Here is a 15,221-nt window from a genome sequence, read left to right as displayed (position 1 = left end):
GAGGAGACATGCATAGTCTTTTAATCCGACAATCCAGAAGGTGACACTGGAAACAAGTGGGTGACATTCAATCTCGGACAAAGAAAAGACAACACATGCTCAAGCTTAAATGCAAGGGATAATTGGAGAAACACAGGTGTACACAATGACTAATTAACTAAACTAGGACAGGAACATGACCAAATAAGGACAAACAGGAACTAAGAACAGGGTAAAACATGATACAGAACAGTTGAGAATCCTGACAATATGCCCCCTCCCGTATGTTGTGTCCACGCACTGTAGAAACAACTGAGGGAGGCATGGCTGGGAACTTGGGAGAATGTTCCAGAGGAGGAAGGATATCCAGGAGGAGGTCGGCAGACAGATACCAGGGGGCTATGAAGGAGGGAGGAGCCAGGGAGGAGAAAGGAGGGACCCGGAGGAGGAGGAGTACAGCAGGACCCAGGCCACATCGATAACAGTGGCCCACAGTGGAGCCGACAGTGGGAGGAGCCATGTAGAAGGGATATTTGTTGGGTTATAATAGTGGTTCCCAATCATGGTGCTGGAGAACCCCCAAAAATGTAAATTTTAGATGTCTCACTATCCAAACACACCTGATTAAACTCATCAGTTCATTAGTGTAGACACCAATGCTGCGTTCGAAATGCCATACTATCATACTACTCTTTCTGCAGTATTAATTATATATGCTGTGCATAGTGTGCAAATTATCGATATCAGAATCTGCTAAATATAACTCAAGTACCATGAAATCATACAGAAGTTGTGTTCGGAATGGCATACTACCATGCAACTCCTACTATATTGCAGTATGCTGTGTGTATACTGTGAATAGTAAGTGAATGATATGTTAGCATGGAATGCCCTGATTACCTGCTACATTTGCTGAAATTTGATGTATGCATCTGAAGACACTGCATTGGATACTGTTTCCCTGAACGCAACGGACTCCATGTAATGTTTCATCTTCAAACGTGAGTAAACTGGAGACAGGGGATAGTAATTATAAAACACTTTTATACACACATTACTGTAAACTACAAACTATCACCGTGCATCCAAAAACAATATCGCAAGTAGGATATAAATTGTACTTTAATCTCTACAGCACATTTCCAATCAAGTCAAATTACGTCACCTTTATATCTATAGTGCTTTATACAGTACAGATAATTATAACGATATTGAATAATACAAACATTAAAGTAATATATAAATCATTTGTTGGCAGAGACAATTTACATTAACTCCACCCACCAATGCATGGCTGCGATAAACAGCACTGCAAATTATGTCCATTCATCGATTATATCAGTAGCCCAGTGGGTAAAAGACGTGTGATGAAAGATTTTGAGACGAGTGACCCCTTACCAGAACTTGTTCTTGGCTTCTATTCCCACCACATATCAGATCAGAAAGGCATTTATTTTCAATAAAAATAAAAGAAATGTTTGAAACTTTGAAATAAAACATCTCCTTAATACAGTGTTTAGTAGGTAGTTATCAGTATAGGTATCGGGAGGTTTTTGTACCAATAAAGTTTCATTAATTTAATAATATTTTTAAGAATGATAATTTAACACTATGTTACTGCATACTACTATGTACACAATTATTATTAGTTCTGCTCAGTATGTAAAGTTCCTTAATTATAAACTGAGTTCAATTGGGCAAAATAGCATTGTTTACTATTATGAATCCTTAATTAATAAGCCTTTGTAGAAATAATGTTAAGTACATTTATGTGAGGTAACAACCTCAGCAGCTGTGCTGAATTAATGTTTTGTCATGTGACAACACTTTAGCATGCTTCTCTGAAACATTTGTTGCTTATTCTATACTCTTTCACACACTATTCTTAGAAAAATAGTAGGCAGTATACAATGTGTACTGGGCAGTATGTAGTAAACAAGTATGCCATTTTGAACACAGCCCAATACCTCAAATGTGTCAGATAAGAGAGACACCAAAAACATGCAGTGTTGGGGGTTCTCCAGGACCAGGATTGGGAACCACTGGCTTACTGTATAAAGGTTGCGATTTCTCACAAACTGTCAACCTAGGGTATTGAAATAGCTAAACTGGCAGTGGGTGGAGTCACTCAGACCAAAGACAGAAATTCTGACACAGGACACATTTCACAGTATAATAACTGAATGTAGAATTGCTTTTCAGAGAAACTGGGAACACATCCAGTCGCCAACAGTCCCTGTCGCTCAAAACACCAGAAGCAAACAGTCCTTTAGAAGACTAGCTGTATGGTTGGAAGACAGAGAGCAGCTCAAAGGTTTTGTAGCATATGATTTAGGCCCAATGCCAATTCTACCCCTTTAACACATTCACATGAAGGGTTAGGGGTGTCTCGATTCTCTTTTGGTTGGAGGAGTTGGGGTACGGGAAGGGCCAGGCAACCTTTCAAATGAATATTTTTTCGGGACCACACTTCAAACTAATGGGTATGAATGATCTCAGCAACATGGATGCCTGAGCGAACAAAAAGACACATAAATGTAAGCATTTTGTAAATAAAGATTTTAATGAAAAGTAATCATTTGTTTTGTTACATTCAATTGTGAGTTCATATTAACGTTCATGTTACTCAAAGAAATGTTTGCAAAACATCGCTAAAATATTTTTTTATTAAAATTAGATTTTATTAATATTATCTATAAAATAGAATTGGGATTGGGCCTTAGTGTCTTCCTCTCAGCAGTATTTGGAAATTGAGCTGTCCTAGTGTGATTTCCTTACAACTGATCAATTTTAAACCATTGTACTTTTATTGCAACATGTTGTAATACTGTATCTTCCAGGAATCAATCCAGCTTTCTAGTCTATCTAGTTTTTGATCAGCTATTCATTCTACAATCCACAGAGCCACTGCACCATATTGTATTTACCAATGAACACTTCCCCCTGACAAACCCTCGGCACGTCCAGGGTATTGGCAGTTACATTTTACACCCCAATGCAAAATGGACTTTTTAGTGGCATGTGTGCCATGTGCAAATTGAAGACAGGCACAAACACACACTCTCTGCGTTGTTTAACTAAGCCTCTGAGTAATTGCGGGCTACATTCCCCCTGCACCTGTTCTGAATTCAGCTTATTAGTCGCACTATTTGATTTTCCTCCCATTCATTTACAACAGAGAAAAAGAATAAAGAACCGGTGCAATACAGTCTGTTTGAGCTCCCAGAACAAAAGGCTATTCTGTCTTCCCCAGACTCTCTGAGATACGGTTGCCATGGACTTTGGCTTAACTGCAGCTATGCAGTGAGCTTAACCAAGTCATTAAAAGGATTTAACATGTTCTAAATGTGAAAAAAGTGACTTTATTGTATTGTATACGTGCTCTTGAATGATTCAGGAGAGAGTTAGTGCATCATCTATGAGTAAGACTAAAAGTTCAAGTCATTCAAACAAAATTAGCCTCCCATACCTGTAAAAAGGAGCTGCAATTATCATGTCCTCAATTTTCAAGAGCATCAGAAGTTCACCAGGCATGTTCGGATGTTTTATGTACCAGATACACGTAAGTAAAGTAAGACAAAATTCTGACAGCTTGTAATGTAAATCAATGAAATCTGTATTATAGTACAGCAGGCTACTTATTAAAAGTACATATACATATTAATTGTTTCTCAAAAGCCTAATTGATCATATTAGATACATTTTAACATGATTTGTCTAAATATGATGTATGGATCAAGTACAGTGAGAGTTCATTTTGAAGTATAACAATACAAGCATATTGGCGGTTTATTAGTATATTAAGCACATGCAGTATTAATGCTTAATTCAGCCTGATCTGATTTTAGATTCCCTAATCCATCCTATACCTAAACTTAACAACTACCTTACTTACTATTAATAAGCAGCAAATTAGGATTTTTCTAATGCAAAAGTTGTAGTTAGTAGATAGTTACTAATGAGAATTCGGCCCCAAACAAGTGTGAACATGTATTCTCAAAATTATGTCAGTAAAGAAGTTTTCACAGTTTTTACAATCATATTAAATTGCTTTTACTTCTTTATCATTGAAATGACAGAAGGCATTTAGTGGATTGTATGTAACAGGTTTTTCACTGTTAAGTGAAAATGAAGGTTTTAAGTGTTAATCTTGTTGATACAGTAGGCTTTGTAGGGTTATAAAAAAGAAAGACATATGGCATTGGAAAATTTGTAAATGATGACAGAATTTTAATTTTACTAAAATTAAATGTTACGATAGTTTGTCTAAGTTAACACAATCCATGTGATACACTAGAGTCTTTTCAAAGACCTTTAAAAAAAGGCAAATCCTAATTAGTTTAATCTTAGCTGTCGTGTAAGAAACTTCTCGTCCCGTAGGGGATTTTCAAGCATCTGGTTGTGAAGCTCTGAAACCATTCAGAAGAATAATTCTGCTGTTTCTGGCTCTGAAAAATACCAAGAAAAACCCTTGAACAGCTCTTTAGCAATTTAACAGTTTCCATCAGGGACATTTTAGGAATCTAATCACATGTGTCTTTTGAGACATGATACTAATTAGCACTGAAATATACATCACAGTCAGCTCTTCTCTTTAATTAACCATGATGGCATATCGTCACCAATCTGGAGATTTTCTTATTATTTTCCCCCCATTTTTATTCACCACCCATTATGACTTTTACTGGCCGTTTACATGAACTATTTTTGGATATATACATCACTTCCTGTTTGTTGTTGGCGTTTGCACTGCGTTTGAGCTCCATCACTATATTCTTTTTATCAACTATATTTAATCTTAAAAATAAATTTTATACACCATCGTTTCGATATATTTACACGTTCTATAACGTGTAAATATATCCTCTATCGTATTCTACAACAAAAACAATCAGAGCGCCTCATTATCACTAGTTTTATTTTGATCTCCCAGGTCTGCTGTTAGCTTATAGCCCATTAGCATCAGCAGCGTGGTTGTTGCTAAACGCGCTTACATTGCTAATACTCTATTCACACACATTACCATAACCATTGCTTTACACACTGTTACTTGCTTTAATGCAGATTAATGTCTATCTTTGATTGCAGGTGAGGACACGTTTGAGCTGCATTCGGTGAAACAGAATGTTGATGCACCACGGACCCTGGGTGCATCCACAGCGGAGGACGCGAGCCATGCCCCTTGTGATGACTTCTCCCCCTCTGGTCTTCTAGATCTCCACCCAGAACCGCTCCGCTCCCCTCCACTAGATGGGATGGGACGTGATCATCGGAGACTCCATCATCCGACATGTCCATGCTATGTTAGCCGAAGGTAAAGTACACACTCATTGTTTCCCTGGTTCTCGTGTTCTCGATGTTTCTGCCTAGATACCCACGATCCTGAAGGCCGACGAGAGCCCCAGAGCGGTCGTGCTTCACGCCAGGGTTAACGACACCACGCTGCAGCAGACGAAGACGCTGAAGAGGGACATCAGGAGCCTGAGTGAGACGGTTCGCAGCACGATGCCCGCGGTGATGATCACCGTGTCAGGACCACTGCCCGCGTATCGACGAGGACACGAAAGGTTCAGTAGACGTTTTGCTTTAAATGAATGGTTGTTGTCATGGTGTAAAGAACAGAAACTGCTCTTTGTTAATTACTGGAATCTTTTCTGGGAGCGTCCCAGTCTGTTTTGTGCTGAAGGCCTGCACCCCAGGAGAGTCGGAGCGGAGCTGCTTTCTGACAACATCTCCAGGACACTTCGCTCCATGAGACTAGTAAGACAATTTTCAAATAACTATTTATGATGACTTTTGTTCCACCTGCTTAAATGATAAAAGTACTTGCGCTGTAAAAACTATTAAGACTTTGTCTGTTCCCCGAATAGTGAGGTCAAAATATACATTTAATGTATAGGATCTAAAAAAAAATTGTATCCTGATTAAACCAGGAAAATGTAATAGTCTAGTAGCCAGACCATAGAGCTCCATTATGAACCCGGAAATGTTGAGTACACCAAAGTTTTATTGCAGAAATGTGAAGTATTGGTCTCCAGCATACAGAAACTACCGGATGCTAATTTGCATATGTTGAGCAATTTGGGTAATTAGCATAATTAGCATTATTAGCTTAATCGTCCATTTTGGCCACATATTTTGCACTGTATGGCCAATTTCTACAATAAGTGAGTGGTTTTAGAGGCTTTAGAGGCTGCTGATTTCATTTCTGGCTTTTTCAGATTTCAAAGAGCTAATTTTATTACATATTTTGTCATAATTTCAGTCATAATTTTAGGTTATTTTTATGTTAAACAAAACAATCTAACATTTCAGAATCATGAGTGCTCTTGTGAATGTTGATGCATTGTTTTCAGGGTGTAGAGAGGCTGAATCCCCTCCTGACACTTTTGAAGATTCAAAATTGATTTTGGATAAACAATGAACTCTGCTAATTTCCCATTAGCGTTTGTCTCTCCTAGTGTGTATTTAACCCGGTCTGTCTTAGTATGTGTCACGGAGTCGTTGTGAATTCATGTCCGTCAATCTGTCTTGCCCGTGCCTTGTCTTCTCGTTTTGTTTATGTTTGGATGGATGTTTTGGTTTCGACCCCTGCCTGGACTGTTACTCTTTTGGATTTACCCTTTAATAAAGACTTACCTGCAATTGGTTCTATCTCCGCATTTCCTTGGATCCCGGTCGTGACAGAACGACTCAGTCACAGTAAGAACCAACGGTATGTCTGCAAATGTCTCATCCCCAGCCACAGAGCGGGAGAGAGACGGTTTGGAGGGAACTCGTCTGGTGGTTTTCCGGGGGACCAGGGGAGGTTGCCGAGGAGGGAGTGGTCGAGAGGAGACTCAGTATCACTCTAAACCATGGCCTCCCTTCGACCCGGGGCTCGTGTGGAATGGGTCAGAGCCACCGTCTCACCATGGCGGACGGCGAGGAGAGAAGAAGCGCACGCCCGCCATGGTGGCACCACTGCCAATGATGGCCGCTAGATCAGCGCCAAGAGGCAGGGACGCCAGCACACCGCCACAGCACAAGGTGGTCACCAGTCCAGCACTACGGTGCAAGATGGTCGCCAGCTCAGTGCCACAACACAAGATGGCCGCTAACCCAGCGCCATTTTTCCACGCTGTCAAAGATCCTAGGGATTCCTAAGACCGTTCACGTCACAGCTACTGAGCCAGCGCCACAACCCAAGATGGCCGCCAGCCCAGCGCCACAGCACCAGGTGGCTGCCAGCCCAGCACCACAACACAAGATGGCCGTTAACCCAGCGCCAATGCCCAAGATGGCCAATGGTCCAGAGCCACAGCCCAAGATGACCGCTCATCCAGAGTCCTGCCCCAAGATGGCCGCCAATCCAGCGCCACCACACAAGATGGCCACCAGCCCAGCACTACAGCACAAGATGGCCGCTAACCCGGTGCCATTGCCCAAGATGGCCACTGGTCCAGAGCCAAGGTCCAAGATGGCCGCCCGTCCAGAGTTATGGCCCAAGATGGCCGTTAATCCAGTGCCACAGAACAAGATGGCTGCCAGCCCAGGGCCACAGCACAAGATGGTCGCTAACCCAGCACCAAAGCCCAAGTTGGCCACCGATCCAGAGCCACGGTCCAAGATGGCCGCCCGTCCAGAGTCATGGCCCAAGATGGCCATCAATCCAGCACCACAGCACAGGATGGCCCCCTGTCCAGAGTCAGGACCCAAGATGGCTGCTTGCCCAGTGCCGCTGCACGGGATTACAGTCACAGCTGACCCTCCAGAGACGAGTCAGGTTCCAGTGGACTCTCCAGAGTCGAGTCAGGTTCCAGTGGAATCTCCAGAGTCGAGTCAGGTTCCAGTGGACCCTCCAGAGTCGAGCCAGGTTCCAGTTGACCCCACAGAGTCGAGCCAGGTTCCTGTTGACCCCCCAGAGTCGAGCCAGGTTCCAGTGAACTCTCCAGAGTCGAGTCAGGTTACAGTGAACTTTCCAGAGTCGAGTAGGTTCCTTTTGAAACCCCAGAGTCGAGACAGGTTCTTGGTCACCCCCCTAGAGTCGAGTCAGGTTCCCGTTGACCCCCCAGAGTCGAGTCAGGTTCCAGTGAACTCTCCAGAGTCAAGTCAGGTGTTCGTGGACCCTCCAGAGTCAGGGCTAGTCACAGATGACCTTCCAGAGTCAGGGCTAGTCACCGCTGACCTTCCAGAGTCAGGGCTAGTCACCGCTGACCTTCCAGAGTCAGGGCTAGTAACCGCTGACCTTCCAGAGTCAGGGCTAGTTACCGCTGACCTTCCAGAGTCAGGGCTAGTTACCGCTGACCTTCCAGAGTCAGGGCTAGTTACCGCTGACCTTCCAGAGTCAGGGCTAGTCACCGCTGACCCTCCAGAGTCAGGGCTAGTCACTGGTGATCTTCAAGGACAGAGTCAAGTCACTGGTGATCTTCAAGGACTGAGTCAAGTCACTGGTGATCTTCAAGGACTGAGTCAAGTCACCAGTGATCTTCATGAACAAAGGCAAGTCACCATTGATTTTCTTGAGCAAATACCAGTCACCAATGATCTTCATGTACAAATGCAAGTCACCAAGAATCTTCACGAGCAGTGTCGGGTCAGCACCGATCTTCTGGAGTCCAGTATGTACACCATGGGATTGCCAGATTGTCGTCCTCCCGTTGGTCAGACCACATGGTTGTAGTGGTCTTCTGCTCCGCCCTGGAGGGCTTCCACCTTGACCACACGATTGTGGTGGTCCTCTGCTCCGCCCTGACCACACGGTTGTGGTGGTCTTCTGCTCCGCCCTGGAGGACTCTGGCTTCGACCACAAGGACGTGGTGGTCTTCTGCTCCGCCCTGGGGGGCTCTCGCCCTGACTACACGGTTGTGGCGGTCTTCTGCCCCGCCCTGGAAGACTTTGGCCTCGACCACAAGGACGTGGTGGTCTTCTGCTCCGCACAGTGTGGCTTCATGTTGTTTTTTGCTTTTTGTTTTTGTTTTCACTCCTGTCTCAGTTCCCCTCTGTTAGCCTGGCCCTCCGTCCCTCCCCCTGAACCTCCTCCGGTCCACCTCCCTCCTGGTCTCCCTGTTTTGTGTTTACACTTCTGGTGTCTGTTTCCCATGTTTCCTTTCTGGCCCTCCGTCCCTCCCCCTGAGACTCCACCTGTCCGCCTCCCGCCTCCCTCCTAGTCTCTGTTTTGTCGTGGAGCGTCTGGGAGCCGCTCCGTAGAGGGGGAGTATTGTCACAGGGTCTGGTTTGTGTTCCCTGGGTATCCACTAGATGTTCTCCTTTCCCCACGGTGTCTGTCACTTCATTAATCACATTCCTCACGTCCCTGCCTAATCAGTGCACCCAGCTGTCACTAGATATCAATTATCTCACTCTGCCTATTTCCCATTAGCGTTTGTCTCTCCTAGTTGTGTATTTAACCCGGTCTGTCTTAGTATGTGTCACGGAGTCGTTGTGAATTCATGTCCGTCAATCTGTCTTGCCCATGCCTTGTCTTCTTGTTTTGTTTATGTTTGGATGGATGTTTTGGATTCAACCCCTTCCTGGACTGTTACTCTTTTGGATTTACCCTATAAAGACTAAAGAATAAAGACTTACCTGCAATTGGTTCTATCTCCGCGTTTCCTTGGATCCCGGTCGAGACAAACATGGGAGATTTTACTGACAAGATTTAGATCTAATAAACTCTTTTGGAGACAAGCAAAATGTCACCGGGCCCACTCATCATATTAATCATACACTAGATTTAATTATATCTCATGGAATCGATCTTACTGCTATAGATATTGTACCTCAAAGTGATGATGTTACAGACCATAACCTTTTATAGTGCATTCTGCGTATCACTGATATTAACTATATATCTCAGTGTTACCATCTGGGCAGAACTATTGTTCTAGCCACCAAAAACATATTCACAAATAATCTGCCTGATCTATCTCAACTGCTATTTGTTCCCAAAAGCTGTTGCCCCCATCAAATTGAAAAAGGTTAGAGAAAAATGTACTGTGCCATGGTATAATAGTAATACTCACTCTCTCTAGAAAGAAACTTGTAGTTTTGAACGCAAATGGAGAAAAACGAACTTGGAAGTTTTTAGAATTCCATGGAAAAACAGTATGTCCAGCTAGAGACAGGCTCTAAAAACTGCTAGGGCAGAGCATATCCACAAACTCATAGAAAATAACCAAAACAATCCAAGGTTTTTATTTAGCACAGTGGCTAGATTAACAAATAACCACTAAAAATTTCCACCAACGTTAAATAGTAATGACTTTATGAATTTCTTCACTGATAAAATAGATAACATCAGAAATACAATAACAAATGGGGAATCTACAGTGTCTAATACTTCAGTTTCATCCATTGCACCCAAAAGATAAACTGCAGTGCTTTTACAACTATAGGACAGGAAGAGCTGAATAAACGTATCATTGTATCTAAACCAACAACATGTTTATTAGATCCTGTACCCACTAAATTACTGAAAGAGTTGTTACCTGTAGCCGAAGAACCGCTTCTCAATATTATTAACTCATCATTATCTTTAGGTCACGACCCAAAACCATTCAAGCAAGAGGTTATTAAGCCTCTTAATAAAAAACCAAAACTAGATCCTAGTGTACTGGCAAATTATAGGCCTATTTCAAATCTTCCATTTATGTCTAAAAATTTAGAAAAAGTTGTGTCTGCTAAATTGAGCTCTTTCCTGCAAAAAAAAAAAAAAAAAAAAAAAGATCTGTATGAAGATTTTCAGCCAGGTTTCGGGCCCCACCATAGCACATAACCTGCACTTGTTAAAATTAAAAATGTCCTGCTTCTTGCGTCAGATCAAGGCTGCATCTCATTTCTAGTCTTACTTGATCTTAGTGCTGCGTTCGACACCATAGATCATGACATACTCCTAGATCGATTACAAACCTATAAACGTATTCAAGTCTCTAAGATGGTTTAGATCCTATCTGTCAGATCGCTACCATTTTGTTTATTTAAACGGGGAGTCATCTCATTTATCACCAGTAAAATATGAAGTGCCACAAAGATTATTGGACAAAAGAACAGTACACAGAATCTTGTAGATTACAATTTGCAACTAGACGGATGCAATGCTACTTCCTCTACAGTCAAAAATCTGGGTGTTATATTAGATAGCAACTTGTCTTTTGAAAATCATATTTCCCATGTTACAAAAACTACATTCTTCCATCTTAGAAACATTGCCAAGCTACAAAACATGTTACCTGTTTCTGATGTAGAAAAGCTGGTTCATGCATTCATGACCTCTAGACTGGACTATTGTAATGCACTTCTAGGTGGTAGTCTTGCTTCTTCAATAAACAAGCTACAAGTAGTCCAAAATGCAGCAGCTAGAGTCCTTACGAGGTCAAGAAAATATGATCATATTACCCAAATTTCACAGTCTCTGCACTGGCTACCTATTAAGTTCCGTATCAGTTACAAATTATCATTACTTACATATAAGGCCCTAAATGGTTTAACTCCTGTGTACCTAAATAGCCTTATACCATACTACAATCCATCACGGTCACAAAACGCTGGACTTTTGGTCGTTCCTAGGATAGCAAAGTCCTCTAAAGGAGGTAGAGCTTTCTCACATTTGGCTCTCAAACTCTGGAATAGCCTTCCTGATAATGTAATGAATGATAAAAACATATCTCTTTCACCAAGCATTCAAACAATGTATCTCTTAAATTGTGATGTTGTATTTGATCAAATGTGCATTCTTATTCTTTAGCTTGGGTTAATCTAATTACTTTTACTTTGTTGGAACAGCAGCTATGCTAATGACGTCTCTATTTGTTTCTTTGTTTTGCCACGGGATTTATAACTAGGAAACTTGGATTTACACAAGCTACAATCTGGATCCAGAACACCTGAGAAGAGATGATGCTGACCCTCAGAGGACCCCAGATGATGCTAACCCTGAATCAACAACAGAACTAACAAATATTGCTACAAGTGACACTGCATCATATAATAATTGCTGTTAATAATGTTCATCGTCTGGCTGACTGCGTCTTGTATTATTTTTTTTCTGAAAAATCCTGTCATAAGCACACAAACTGACAGTCACCACTTATAAGCTACTACTAAATATTGTACAAATGTAATTTTCTGTAAAGTTGCTTTGTAACTTACCTTTGTATTGTAAAAAGCGCTATTCAAATAAATTTGAATTGAATTGAATTGAATTTTGCAGCTCTTTCAAGGATGTTGGCTTTGTGAGGTTCTTTGATTGTTGGGGAAACCAAACAATATTGAGGTTTGCTGTCAATTTCCTGCAATAGTTCTGTGTTGTCTGGACACAGTCCTCTTTAATGTTTGAAAGTCCTTCAGTTTTCAAAAATGTTATTCTCTGCTGATGAAGAACTGCAGTTACAATCAGTGTTGGCGTTGTGCATTAGCACAAGTTATGTAATCAGATTACTTTTTTCAAGTAACTAGTAAAGTAACATTAGTTTTAAATTTACAAGAAAACACATTCATTTATTTTTCAAATAAATTCCCATTAATTCACTCTCAGCTCTCCTCAACGCATCTTGAGAGAAATTATGAGTAAGCGTAGAGGCATTTCCTTCAGCCTGAGGCTCATTTATTTAATTTTTGGTGTGAAAGTTCCTTTACAGTTGCCTTGTTTTATAAGCAAGCCCAGCCTAGGTGACAAAAATAATGCAAAAGTAACTTAATGCATTAATTTCCATAACAAGCAAACAAACACAAAAAAAAAAAAACATTAAAGTCTCCATTGACTTTATATTGCAGGAAGCTGACTTCTTGACATTTTTGACTTATAACAAAAACAGAGCAATGCCTAAAAGATGCTATGTGACAAGGTGTACAGTAAACAAGCTAAAAAACCCAGCAACTAAGTTTTATAAGCTGTCGACCAACCAAAACATGAGCATTTCAATTCAATTTGATCATTCCTCAAACAAAATGATGTTTTAGAAAAGAGGCACTGACGTAGACCAATACAATTTACTTTCTTAATATATCCCCAACTCTCAGATTCACATAGGGTGGTGAAATAATCTTTTGACATGGTTAATAATGATAATCAATGGTCTTGTTACTAATATACTGGTAATAAGCATGCTAATAAGCAAATAGATAATATTGAGAACTGGTCGCTAAAGTGTTGCCAAATAAGGTTTAATAACAACAGATCAACAACAGAAACAACAATAATAGTGTTTATTTATTTGTTTGAATTATTTTTGGGTGTGTGTTCATTGCATGTGTAGTAATGTGTTTGCCATAAGATCAGGTTGCAAAATTGTTGTACATAGATTGTTCCATATAGTACAGTTGGATGTCCTTGACCTTGACTTTTAGTCTTTATACCTGTGTGTCTATGTAATGTCCATATATGCATATCATACAAACACATACACTGTGATATTCTCATTTAATCTCAGACAGTTTTACTGTTAGCCCCAGCTAACATGAGCGCAGATCTAAAATGTGCGGAGTGAATTTATGAAAAGGTTAGCGCCTCCTGTAACAAGCCCACTAATTGAAGAGTATTCTCAGGGGTTCCTTGGAAAAGGTTAAACTCCATCTGTTGACTGTGAGATGTTAAAAGGGAAAATTCACTGAAAAAAAAAAAAATGTTTGTTTGGATCCTAGATGTTTGGAGAGGGGAACTGCACTTACTGCAGCCCAGTCAAACAACTTGATGGTTAAGATTTATTTGAATATCAATAGTACGAAACCTCCTACATCAGATAACATTAACTACATTTAATATGTCTATAAACAGACATTAATAGAATATCTCATGTATACACAGTAAAACAGTTGCACATTGATGATGTGAATTTGACTTTCTTACCACAATCGTCTTTAATATTGTCATTTATACCATTTCTATACCATTTTTCCAGACAGTGTCATTTTCCAGAAACGTAAGATATATTCTACCAGCATATCAACTGTGTTATTTCTGTATTGTAGAATTTTTATTTATTATTATTATTATTATTATTATTATTATTATTATTATTATTATTATTATTATCAGAGGTGTGGTAAAAAAGAGGTGGGTAAACTATAAATTCTGGGTGACCACATTGGCTCTTTTTTTAAAAGAGGTATAGAGAGGGATTCTTATATCCAGGGGTTCCAATGCAATACACTTGTACGTAATGATTAGGGATTTGGGATTATTTTAATAGTCGATTAATCTGTTGAATATTTTCTCAATTAATCGGTTAGTTGTCTATAATATGTCAGAAAAATGTGGATCATTGTTTCCCCAAAAGCCCAGGAATGGTCCTCAAATGGTCCTCTCGTTTTGTCCACAACTCAAAGATATTCAGTTGACTGTAACAAAGGAGAGAAGACACTAGAACATATTCACATTTAACAAGCTGGAATCAATTTTTTTTTTTTTTTTTACTTATGTCTTTCATATGTTTTATCAATGACACAGACTGCAATAACACAGACAGCTTCATTGCAGAAGGACATCCTTTTGGTCACGTTGTTCACGTGAGATGATTGACAGCTTTACAAACTAATGATATTGCACTGATGTCATAGCTGACGCGAATCAATAAGAGGAGAGTAATCGTTAGCTCTGTTAGCTGTTTTAGCTCTTCAGATCGCATAAATCCGTGTAAAATAAATAGAAATGTTATTCTGTATGACAAAATGTTTTACAAACATGTCATACAATTATTTTCTCTTCAAATGTGCGCACCATTGGACTATAGCCCTGGTGGATCGTGGATATTGTATGTAGCCTATACGAACACAAATAAACCGGAGATGAGATGAATGGCTGCTGTATGAGTGATGATTTCTATTCAAAATAACGAACGTTTTATTTTGTTTTCTGGATTATCCATTTTTGAATCTTGATGCAGTCTGTTGGGTGTCGTTCATTTTGAACGAATCTTTAATATGACTCAGGACTATCGAGTTGTCTCAGAGAGTGATTCGTTCATTTTGTGTTGACCGCACATGTGCATTACACAAAATATGGGTTCTGAATTGACAGGTAAGGTCTTTTATTCTTCCTGTCGGTCCCATAGAGACGGGAAGAGAAAAGATTAGCTCATTTTGCTGAACGAGACTCAAAGATCCGAGTCAGTAAAATGATCCGAACACTACTACTGGTAACACCGCAAGTAATTGGTCAACACTGACAAGTTGCTGCGCAGTATGAAATACTTCATCTTTAACAACAAACAATCTATGAAACTAATAATGAACAATATGAAACTAAAACGACATAAGCTTAATTT

Source organism: Carassius auratus, chromosome 19, assembly GCF_003368295.1.
Source record: "Carassius auratus strain Wakin chromosome 19, ASM336829v1, whole genome shotgun sequence".
Taxonomy (NCBI): domain Eukaryota; kingdom Metazoa; phylum Chordata; class Actinopteri; order Cypriniformes; family Cyprinidae; genus Carassius; species Carassius auratus.
This window is presented reverse-complemented; position numbering follows the sequence as displayed.